An 11,526-nucleotide genomic window follows, 5' to 3' on the forward strand; every position below is an offset into this window, starting at 1 on the left:
AAATAGTTAAAAGGAAACACACTGCCATAATTCTACTTATTCTGCTTAATATCCCCTGATTTATCATTCATTTCATGCTGTTTCATGAATCTGATGGCATATTCTTAAGTAACAGAACCTATGAAGATTATACAAATTGAGCAGAGTGTTTGATTTGTATATCTTAGCATAGACTGATAGATTTTTTAAAATGTTTAGATAGTAATTAGACTGTAATTTTCAAATCTGCTTGGACTGGCAAGGTTACTTTTCTATGTCAATGACAATACTACATGAAATCCATTACAAACAGCTTGTTATTTTGATTGTAGATGCACAAGTAAATCACTGAGTATTAAATAATCTTTGGATGAATTTAGTCACTTGCTCTGATCCCACATGGTTTGGATACATAATAGGGAAATATTTCTTCTCAGATACTGGAAGAGGATACTAAATTTGGTGATTTTGTACTTTAATATTTCATTAAATCTAAAAGACAAACTGTAATGAAAATATTTGTGTGACTGAAAGTTTTCTAAACCTCATTGCTACAGAAATTGCCACCATATGTTCACTTTATAAATTAAAATTTGTTTAATTGTCCAAAGAAGACAACAGAGCAAATTGTTCTGTGATATGGTTTGGGGTTTATAGAAAATTATAAGATACACACCATTTGAAAGGTGCATTAATTGCACAGAATGTCTTAACATGTTAGTTCCTCTGACTTATTTCAATTTGGAATTATTTTAAAATTCAGGAAAAAGTCATTCTTCAGAAAATTATAATCCTAACAAGTTATTGTATAAATTCATGTTGTTGTACATGAACAATATATTCCATTACATAAATATCCAGTTCCATCATTTGCCTGATTAAAACCAATATAAAGGGAGCCACATTGGATAATTCTCAACATAACACAAGGGGATTACAATGCACGGTTAACCTCCACCGATTTCTACTTTTAGATGCAGAAAAACAACTTGCAGCTTACTGCTTATTTACATGATAACAGCATGAAGGCAACATTAACTGTGTTATTGGTCTTGCCTCAGTAAAGGGCCCTATTTTGAAATTGGCTAGCATTTCTTTATCTAGCATGCAATACTTATGGCCCATTAAACACCCCCACAAAAGGTACAGCATGGGGTAGTAATAGAATAAACTCTCTGTGTGATGTTCCAATAAACATTTACAGTGAAGGTACAACAAGAGTTTTGGATGAGAACGTACATGCCATGATTAGCAAGTTTGCCGATGACACAAAAGTGGGTAGTATTGTAGGTGGTGAAGATGGATGTCAAAGATTGCAACAGGATCTTGATCGGTCAGGCAGGTGGGCTGAGGAATGGTTGATGGCACTTACTTTAGAGAAATATGAGGTGTCGCACTTTGGGAAACCTAACATGGGCACGACCTACACAAGGAGTGTTGGAGTGTATAAAGCCGTGGGATCTAGGAGTTCAGGTACTTAGTTCATTGAAAATGGCATCACAGGGTGATCAAAAAGGCTTTTGGCATATTGGACTTCATCAGTCAAGAGTATTGAGATTAGGGGTTGGGAGGTCATGTTGCAGTTATATAAGATGTTGGTAAGGCCACATTTAGAGTATTGTGTTCAGTTTTGGGCACCATATTATAGGAAAGATGGTCAAACTGAAAAGGGTGCAGAAACGATTTATGAGGATATTGTCAGGACTTGAGGAACTGAGTGAGCTATAGGGAGAGGCTGAGCAGGCTAGGACTATTCTACGCAGCACAAGAGGATGAGAGATGATCTGATAGAGGTGTACAAAATCGTGAGAGGAATAGATTGAGTAAGCGTACAGAATCTCTTGCCCAGAATAGGGGAATCGAGAACCAGAGTTCCGAGGTTTAAGTTAAGGCGGGAATAATTTGATAGGAACCTGAGGGGTAACATTTTTTACTCAAAGGGTGGTGGGTATATAGAACAAGCAGCTGGAGGAGGTAGTTGAGGCAGGTACGATCACAACGTTTAAGAAACATTTAGACAGGTGCGTGGATGGGATAGGTTTAGAGAGTTAATGGGCAAGGTGGGACTAGTGTAAATGTGGATATGTTATCGGTGTGGACCAGTTGGGCTGAAGTGCCTGTTTCCACACGGTATGACTCTATGACTAAGAGTTAGATACAGAGTGTCTTTAAGTCCAACCTGTAACTCTTAAAGGGGAGGTACATAATACGTGGAGTAAGGATGGCATTCTGAAGCTCATTCTGATCTGAGGGGCATTCAAGAATGCTACAGCACTGGAGAAAGTGGGCTTTGAGTGGTGAACTAGAGGGCTTGCAGCAAGAGGCGGAGAGAAGGAGGAGAGAAGCCTTGCATTCTCAGGGGCTCAGGCACTGTATTATGGTTATTCTACTTAGTATTGCAGTTATGAATTTGTTGGAATTTTGTAGGAAAATAACTGCAGATGCTGGTACAAATCGAAGGTATCACAAAATGCTGGAGTAACTCAGCAGGTCAGGCAGCATCTAGGAGAGAGGGAATGGGTGATGTTTCAGGTCTGAAGAAGGGTCTTGACCCGAAACATCACCCATTCCCTCTCTCCTAGATGCTGCCTGACCTGTTGAGTTACTCCAGCATTTTGTGATACCTGGAATTTTTATTATTATCGTTACCTGTGTGTATTGCATTCACGGGCATGTTGAACTTTTGCAAGTTGGAATGCCATTGCTCCCTGGCCAGTAAACATGAGAATTAAATTCTCTTGACTCTCTTGATGCTGCACACACTTTGTGCAAATGTAATACATTGGAGATGGCTATGGGTGGGTAATGTCAAGAATCAAACCCTGGATGTTTATTAAAGTTCCTTGCCGCCCGAACTATGTACGTATAATCAATATTTTAGAGGGGCAGGAAGGGCATTCAGCCCCTTGTGGTCCCATGAAAAGACTGGAATGTTGGCTTCCAATGAAGGTTTTTTGTAGGTTTTTTGTCCGACTTCTAGAATTTAATTTTGTCGAACTGAAGAATCTTGTTCGTGACTCCAGCCACAAAGAGTGACTGCAGTTTTTTTGTGAGTTTTAGTGTAACAGTAAGTTGCAACCAGTACTACGAAGTTATAACGAACAAAGATAAGAGTCACAAGTCACAAGTCACAGTCACTTTTCCTCGTGTGCGATATGTCGACTGCAGATCGCACTGTGACCCCATTATTTTACATTTTTCTCTTTGATCTTGCATGATAACGTGTCTACTGAGCTCTCTTGCCTCTTGTCATTTCAATAATACATTTCATGTTTTATTCATGTTTCTTCTTTCACAGATTGAGCTATTCCTTATCATCCTTATCATCCTTGCTTCCCGTCTCTGATTATGCTGCTTCTTGGCTGGGACTCTCTCACTAATAGTCTTGCATTCCATTTCAGGTGCCGTTTGCTTCAGCAAGACTGTCCTTTGGACATTTCAAGCCATTCTTTGTTCTCTCAATGTCTTAATTAGTATCCTTCCCCCCAATAGATTCCTAATGGATTTAATGTGTCGGAAAGAACTGTAGATGCTGGTTTAAATCGAAGGTAGACACAAAATGCTGGAGTAACTCAGCGGGACAGGCAGCATCTCTGGAGAGAAGAAATGGGTGACGTTTCGGGTTGAGACCTGATGATACTTATCTAATTGGCTGATGATACTTATCTAATTGGCATGGTGAGCATAGAGGAGAATGTAATAAAGTTTCAAGGGGATACAAACAAGCTGATAGAGTGGATGAGAACATGGCATATAGAATATAACATGGAAAAGTGTAAGCAGATAGACACAAATTGTTGGGTTAACTCAGCGGGACAATCTGAAGAAGGATCTCAACAGGAAACGTCACACATTCCTTCCCTCCATTGATGCTGCCTGTCCCGCTGAGTTACTCCAACATTTTTTGTCTATTTGCAGTTCCTTCCTACACATGGAAACATGTACGGTCATCCACTTTGTTCCACAAAACAGAAGGTGGATGATCTTATATTTCTCATTTTATATTTCATATGCCACTTTGAGTAGTGAGAGATTGGTTAATGTTGATGTTCAGAGGGATCTAGGTGTACTTCACATTGGTCTCTGAAAGCCACCAGCGCTACATATGATTAGAAGGGTAAATGGTATGTTAGTCTTGATTATATGAAAATATTTAACTACAAGACAAGAACACATTACTGCAATTGTTTAGGGCTTTGATGCGATTGCACCTGGAGTAATGCAAATAATTTTGGTTTCCTTACCTAAGAAGGAATATACTTGCCATTCAGGAGTGCAGCAAAGAAGCACTAGACTGGTTCCCTCGTTTCCCTAACTTCACAATCCGTAACTCTTCAAACCTTCTGCCTTTTCATCTCTGGCCTTTGTCAAATCATCTGCCTGTCAAAAAATCCCCCTCACCTGTGTTTACCTATCACTTTGTCCTGCCCCTCCTCTCTTCCAGCTTTCTTCCCCTCCCCCCCCCCCCAGCCCCTCTCTCACACACACAGAGTTAGTCTGAGGAAGAATCCTGACCCAAAACGTTGCCTACCCATGTGCTCCAGAGACACTGCTTGACCCGCTGAGTTACTCCAGTGGTTTGTGTCTTTAGCATATAAAGTTGTTGTGAAATGGCACCAAGCATGTGGAAGAATTTTTTCCACCATGGTGTTGTTGCAATTCACAGTCAGAGAGCCATAGCAGAGGCTGAGGCCATGGAACCAAGTGATGCCTTTTGTGAGTACATTTCAGTCCGTTGTCATTGCTGCACATGCACATATCACGTTTGTCTTGTCAGTTTAGAAGAGCCAGGTGTTTCTCTGACCAAGGAAGGTTAAATTTGACAGCCTGCAGACTATAAAGCTATTTCAGTGTTAGTTGAAAACGATAATTGAAAGGAGGATTTCATAGTTTGAAAGTTAACTCTGAAAGTGAGGTACTGAGATTGAAAAGTACTGCCATGGGAACAGAGATTTCTCATTCATCATCTCATCTCTGGTGAGTGGTCTTGAGCTGAAATGATGGTAGTGTGTTGTGATTTACTGCAGTTTGGAACATGTTAGGTATGGACACCCACATCTCCGTGTGGTCTTCAGAGCAGAATCAATAGATGAGCTTGTGAGACTACAGTGGATTCCTGTCCTTGGGAATGTTGCATAATTGGCGTAGAGTGGTAACTGATGATCCGTTACCCGATAGTGCCTGATGGTGGCTGTGGAGACCAAGTCAGTGGATATTTTAAAGACATAGATAGATTCTTGATTAGTACGGGGTTATGGGAGAAGGCAGGAAAATGGGGTTAGGAGAGATAGATCTGCCATGATTGAATGGCGGAATAGACTTGATGGGCCAAATGGCCTAATTCTGCTTCTATCACTTATGAACTTATGATCATTGTGTTTCCTGGAAGATTCAATTGGATCAATGTCTAGAACTTAATCTTATGATATCAGGTGAATGTTACAAGCACTCATTCATTGTTGATTGATCGGAAGCTTTATTGGTCTGTAATATTAGCTCTTCTTTGCAAAATCACACACTCTCCATGCCATTTAAATGAATATATCTTATTGTCCATTACTCTCAGCCACATAGACTATTAAGTTACCCTCTTATGTGTAGGTATTTAAACCAAAGCCTTTAATTAGCTGGGTAGCTGTTCCGCACAGACTTGATGAGGCATTATGCAATGTGCCATCAGTGATGTGCAGCTGGAAGAAATGTGAAATGTGTCCAGGGATTAAATCCTAAAGTGTTTGGTGTGTGCACAACATAATGTGAGCAGAGATGTTTCTTCATCCAGCAAGGTTTGTGCTGTATCGCCTTGTTATCTGTTCATGGAGTGTGCAGAAACTGCGGCAAGGGACAGGCAATGATACGGCTCTGTATCAGAAAGATGGCTGTTTATGGAAATCCATGACGGACATGGCATTGTGATGCAAAATCATGTCTCACAAATGTGATTGAGATTTTTGAAGAGGCTGTAGCGGTGTCGGGTGTGAAATGAGGCTAAACGCCGGTTGGATTCAGGAAAGGTGTTTATTTACATCTGTTCATCTCCAAACCACGAGGCAGATTCAGGGATGATCTCTGCCCCTTCCAGAAACCCCATAGCTTAAGGCCATCCCCCCCCCCCCCTGACCTGTCCATCTGGTGCCGAGAGGTTCGATCCAAGGAGTGGCCCAATCCCCCAGGGACCGCCACAAGGCAACCTAGAGGATTGATGTGGGCAGGATGGTGGATATTGTCTGCATGGAATTTATCAAGGCCTTTGGTAAGGTTTTGCATGTTAGACTGGTTCAGAAGGTTAGAACACATGGCATCCAGGGTGAGCTGCCAACTGGATACACAATTGGCTTTGTGGTACCATTCAGAGGATGGTAGTTGAGGGGTTCTTCAGATCGGGGGCCTGTGACCAGTGGTGTGTCATAATCATGCAATGTGGAAACAGGCCTTTCGGCCCAACTTGCCCACGCTGACAAACATGCCCCATCTACACCAGTCCAATCTGCCTGCTTTTGGCCCACATCCCCCTAGACTGACCCAATCCATGTACCTGTCTAAATGTTTCTTAAACATACCTACCTTCTTAAACTGCCTCAATTGTCTCCTCCGGCACTTGTTCCATACACCCACCACTCTTTGTGTAAAAAAGTTACATCTTAGGTTCCCATTAAATCTTCCCCCCCCCCCCCCCCTCACCTTAAACCAATGTCCTCTAGTTCTTGATTCCCCTACTCTAGGCAAAAGACTCTGTGCATCTACCCGATCTATTCCTCGCTTGATTTTGTACACCTCTAAAAGATCGCCCCTCATCCTCCTGTACTCCAAGGAATGGTGGCGCAACGGTAGAGTTGCTGCTTTACAGCGAATGCAGCACCGGAGACTCAGGTTCGATCCTGACTATGGGTGCTGTACTGTAAGGAGTTTGTACGTTCTCCCCATGACCTGCGTGGGTTTTCTCCGAGATCTTCGGTTTCCTCCCACACTCCAAAGACGTACAGGTATGTAGGTTAATTGACTGGGTAAATGTAAAAATTGTCCCTAGTGTGTGTAGGATAGTGTTAATGTGCGGGGATCGCAGGGCGGCGCGGACTTGGTGGGCCGAAAAGGCCTGTTTCCGCGCTGTATCTGAAATATGAAAATAAATAAATAATAATATGAAAACAAAGCCCTAGCCTGCACAACCTCTCCCGATAGCTCAGTCCGTCGAGTCCTAGAGACATCCTGGTAAATCTTCTCTAAACGCTTTCAAGCTTGACAACATCTATCCTATAACATGGTGGCCAAAACTGGACAGAATACTCTAAATCTGGCCTCAGCAATGTCTTAGATAACAGCAACGTGATTGTGGGGATTGGTGCTGGGTACCCTGTTGTTTGTCAGATATATTAATATTTTGGATAAGAATGTAGGGTGTAGGTTTGGTTTATTATTGTCGCATGTATGGAGGTACAGTGAAAAGCTTTGTTTTGCATGCTGTCGAAACACATCAGATGTATCATACATAAATACAATCAAGTCAAATTCAAGTACAAGAGATTGAGCAAAGGGGAAGATGCAGAGTGCAGAATATAGTTCTCAGCATTGTAGCATACTGAGCGCACCAGTTCCATAGACAAAGTCCAATGTCCTAAATGTGGTGGAGGTGAATCAGACAGTACCCTCACTTCAGGAAGGACCATTCAGAAGCCTGATAACAGAGGGAAGATGCTGTTCCAGAGTCGTGGTGTGTGCTTTCTTTCAAAGCCCCAGCAATCTCCTCTGTTCCCTCTCTTAATAACCTGGAATAAATTACATCAAGTCCTGGGAACCTATCCAACTTAATGTTTTTCAAAAGACCCAACACCTCCTCTTTCTTGATTCCATCATGCCCTAGAATATAGGCATTCCCTTCCCCGATCTACTTATAATATTTCATGTCCTTCTCATAGTCATATAGTCATGGAGCTGTACAGAATGGAAACATGCCCTTAGCCTACCTTGTTCATACTGACCAAGTTCACATATTGAGCGAGTCTCATTTGGATGCATTTAGCCCACAGCCGTCTTATCATTCCTATCCATATATCTGCCTAAATGTCTTTTAAAAGTTATAATTGTATTTGCTTCCTATAGCTTCCTCTGGCAGCTCATTCCAGATACAGACTAACCTTTAAGTGAAACAGTTGCCCCTGTGCTCCCTCTTAAATCTCTCCCCTCTCACCTTAAGCCTATGCCCACTAGTTTTAGAATTCTCTACCCTGGGATAAAGACTGTGAGCGTTCCCTTCATCCATGCCCCTCGTAATGTTGTTGACCTCAATAAGATCACCCTTCAGCCTTCTATGCTCCAAAGAAAAATTCCCAGCCTATCTAACTCCTCACTATAACTCAGGCCCAGAAGCCCAGGTAGCATTCTGATGAATGTCTTCTAATCTCTTTCCAGCTTAATGACATCTTTGCTACAGCTGGGCGACCAGAACTGCACATAGTAGTCCAAGTGTGGCTCATTAATGACTTGTACAGCTACATCGTGATGTCCCAACTTTTGATTCCCAATGAAGGGATGCATGCCAAGGCCTACTTCACCACACTGTCCACCTGATGCAGTACCTTTAAGGAACTATGCACTTTACTTCCAGATCTCTGTTCTGCAACACTCTCCAGGGCTCTAGCGTTTACCGTGCTAGTCACCAGTCCTAGTGTGACATACTAAAGTATAACTCCTCAAACTTTTCAGTTAAATTTAATTTGCCATTCCTTGGCCAACTTTCTCAACTGATCCAGATCCTGTTGCAAAGATAGATCTCCTTCTTCATTGTCTACTGTATGACCGATTTTGGTGTCATATGCAATTTTACTAACAATGTTAACTATCACAGGCCTCCAAACAGTAAAAACAACCCCACTGTGACTCCTTCCTCCAGGCCCATTTTTAATCCAAGTGGCCAGCTCACCTTAGATTTAATTCATCTAACCTTCCAGCCAATCCTACCATGCGGAACCTTATCAATGGCCTTGCTAAAGCACATCTAGAGAATATCCACTGCCTTGCCCTTATGAATCTGCTTGGTCACATCTTCGAAATGCACTATCATATTAATGAGACACCATTTCCCATGTACAGACTAACCTTTAAGTGAAACAGTTGCCCCATGCTAATTATCCCTAACCAGTCCGCTGCTATCTGAATGCTGGCAGATCCTATCCCTTGGTGAATAAATGCAAAGTACTCATTTCGTGTCTCACCTACTTCCTCCAGCTCCATGCATAAATTTTCTTATTTTTCCTTGAATGGTTCTACACTCTCCCTAGCTATCCTGTTTTTAATATAGGTATACAATAGCTTGGAATTCTCCTTATTCCTACTCACTATAGACATTAAGGACCCTTTTGGCCCACCTGATTCCCTGTTTAAGTTCTTTCCTGCTTCCTTTATATTCTGCAAGGGCTTTATCTCATTTCAGCTTCTTAAACCTTAAATATGCCTCCTTTTTCATTTTTGACCATTATGTGCTGACACATTGTCATTGTATCAGGTATGCTTGTAAATTATGCAAAGGTCACTTAACTTTTGGCTGGATCATGCTGCCTGGAGTCAACACCCCAGATCTCTGCCGGCTGGCACTTACCTGGGCCAGATGTGGAGTGGAATTGAGCTGATCCACCACACTTGGGAGGCAGCTAGAAGCATGGAATGGGGACCCAGCAGCGAGTCAGCCTCAATTGCTCTGACAGAACACATTAAGAGCATAATCTCATCTGCTGTCCCGTGTTGCAAAGCTCTTAGTTTTAGTTTAGTTTAGTTTAGAGATACAGCGTGGAAACAGGCCCTTCGGCCCACCGAGTCCACGCTGACCAGCGATCACCGCACATTAACAATATCATATCATATCATATATATACAGCGCGGAAACAGGCCTTTTCGGCCCACCAAGTCCGCGCCGCCCAACGATCCCCGCACATTAACACTATCCTACACCCACTAGGGACAATTTTTTACATTTACCCAGTCAATTAACCTACATACCTGTACGTCTTTGGAGTGTGGGAGGAAACCGAAGATCTCGGAGAAAACCCACGCAGGTCACGGGGAGGACGTACAAACTCCTTACAGTGCAGCACCCGTAGTCAGGATCGAACCTGAGTCTCCGGCGCTGCATTCGCTGTAAAGCAGCAACTCTACCGCTGCGCTACCGTGCCGCCCGTCCTACACACATTAGGGACAATTTACACTTATACCAAGCCAATTTACCTACAAACCTTCGGAGTGTGGGAGGAAACTGAAGATCTGGGAGAAAACCCACGCGGTCATGGGGAGAACATACAAACTCCGTACAGACAACGCCAGTAGTCGGGATCGAACCCGGAAATCCGGGCCAGCAAACGCTGTAAGGCAGCAACTCTACCGCTGCGCCACCGTGCCACTCTGTTACAGATATTCATAAATACTAAAGAAATAATTGTTTTACATAATTGAAATATTTTGAAACAGTGCAATTGAGCAGAAAACCATTAACATATTACCCGATATTTAAAAACCAATAAAATAATATGTAAAAAATAAGTAACCACATTTTTCTTCCTCTTAATCTCCAGGCTGATGGTCTAAACTCACATGAACAGAGTCACTGCTTCTACGTTGGAGGGAGTGCTTCTACATGTGGGATCAGATTCTCCAGCATAACATCGAGCAATTACAGGACTAATTGACTCTGCCATTGGACTGAACATGGACCTCGGGTGCTGTACGTGTGGAGTCTGCACGTCCTTGTATAAGTTAGGTTATTGTCCGATTCACCTCTACCCCATTGCGGACATTGGACCCCTTTGCTCAGTCTGGGTGGCTCAACTGTAATCACGCATATTCTTTCCGCTGACTGGTTTGCACGCAACAAAAGTATTCACTGTAACTCGGGACATGTGACAATAAACTAAACTACTTTACAATTATTGACTATAGTTAGTCATTCACCCCAGTATTGCAGTTACTCATAAAGGAGTAATTGAAAAGGAATGTATAAAAATATCGCTGAGCTTTTTTTTAAGTCGAAGCAATACTGCACCATTTTATTCCTGCATTTCTGTTTCAGTAGATCTGATATCTTGCAGTTTTATGTGTAAAGTATGGCCTTGTTATAACTCAGAGAAATTGTAGCCTATTACTTCTAATAAGAGTCCAAGTATTAACTTTTCACATCAGTGGGTAGATACTGAATTTAGCTGATCCCTAAATCAATAATAAAAAACAATGATGGAGGAACAGCCGCATCTCGAGGGGTGGGAGAGGGAATGATAACGGGAAGGAATTGGTGATGTTTTTTCTTTATAAATCTCTTATTGTACTTTTAACGTAAAATATCCTAAAGCAGTCCACACAGAGTGATCTGATGGTAGGAAAGAACTGCAGATGCTGGTTTAAATCGGTTAGACACAAAATGCTGGAGTAACTCAACGGGACAGGCAGCATCTCTGGGGAGAAGGAATGGGTGATGTTTTGGGGTCGAGACCCTTCTGCAGATCTGATGATAACTGAATTCATGTCAAAGAAGGGAACATTAGTTACTTTGATCCAAAAGTCCTATTT

The 11,526-nt window shown here is 42.2% G+C and overlaps 1 long non-coding RNA gene across 1 annotated transcript in view; it reads left to right on the forward strand.

Annotated features, from left to right (window-relative positions):
• LOC144595585 (uncharacterized) overlaps nucleotides 1-10,807 on the forward strand; it is a 26,489-nt gene extending 15,682 nt beyond the window's left edge. Inside the window, exon 3 of the long non-coding RNA XR_013547512.1 lies at nucleotides 10,539-10,807. This is a non-coding gene — a long non-coding RNA (uncharacterized LOC144595585). The remainder of the gene's footprint in view (nucleotides 1-10,538) is intronic.
• Nucleotides 10,808-11,526: the final 719 nt, after the last annotated feature.

The sequence above is a fragment of the Rhinoraja longicauda genome, chromosome 7, assembly GCF_053455715.1.
Source record: "Rhinoraja longicauda isolate Sanriku21f chromosome 7, sRhiLon1.1, whole genome shotgun sequence".
Taxonomy (NCBI): domain Eukaryota; kingdom Metazoa; phylum Chordata; class Chondrichthyes; order Rajiformes; family Arhynchobatidae; genus Rhinoraja; species Rhinoraja longicauda.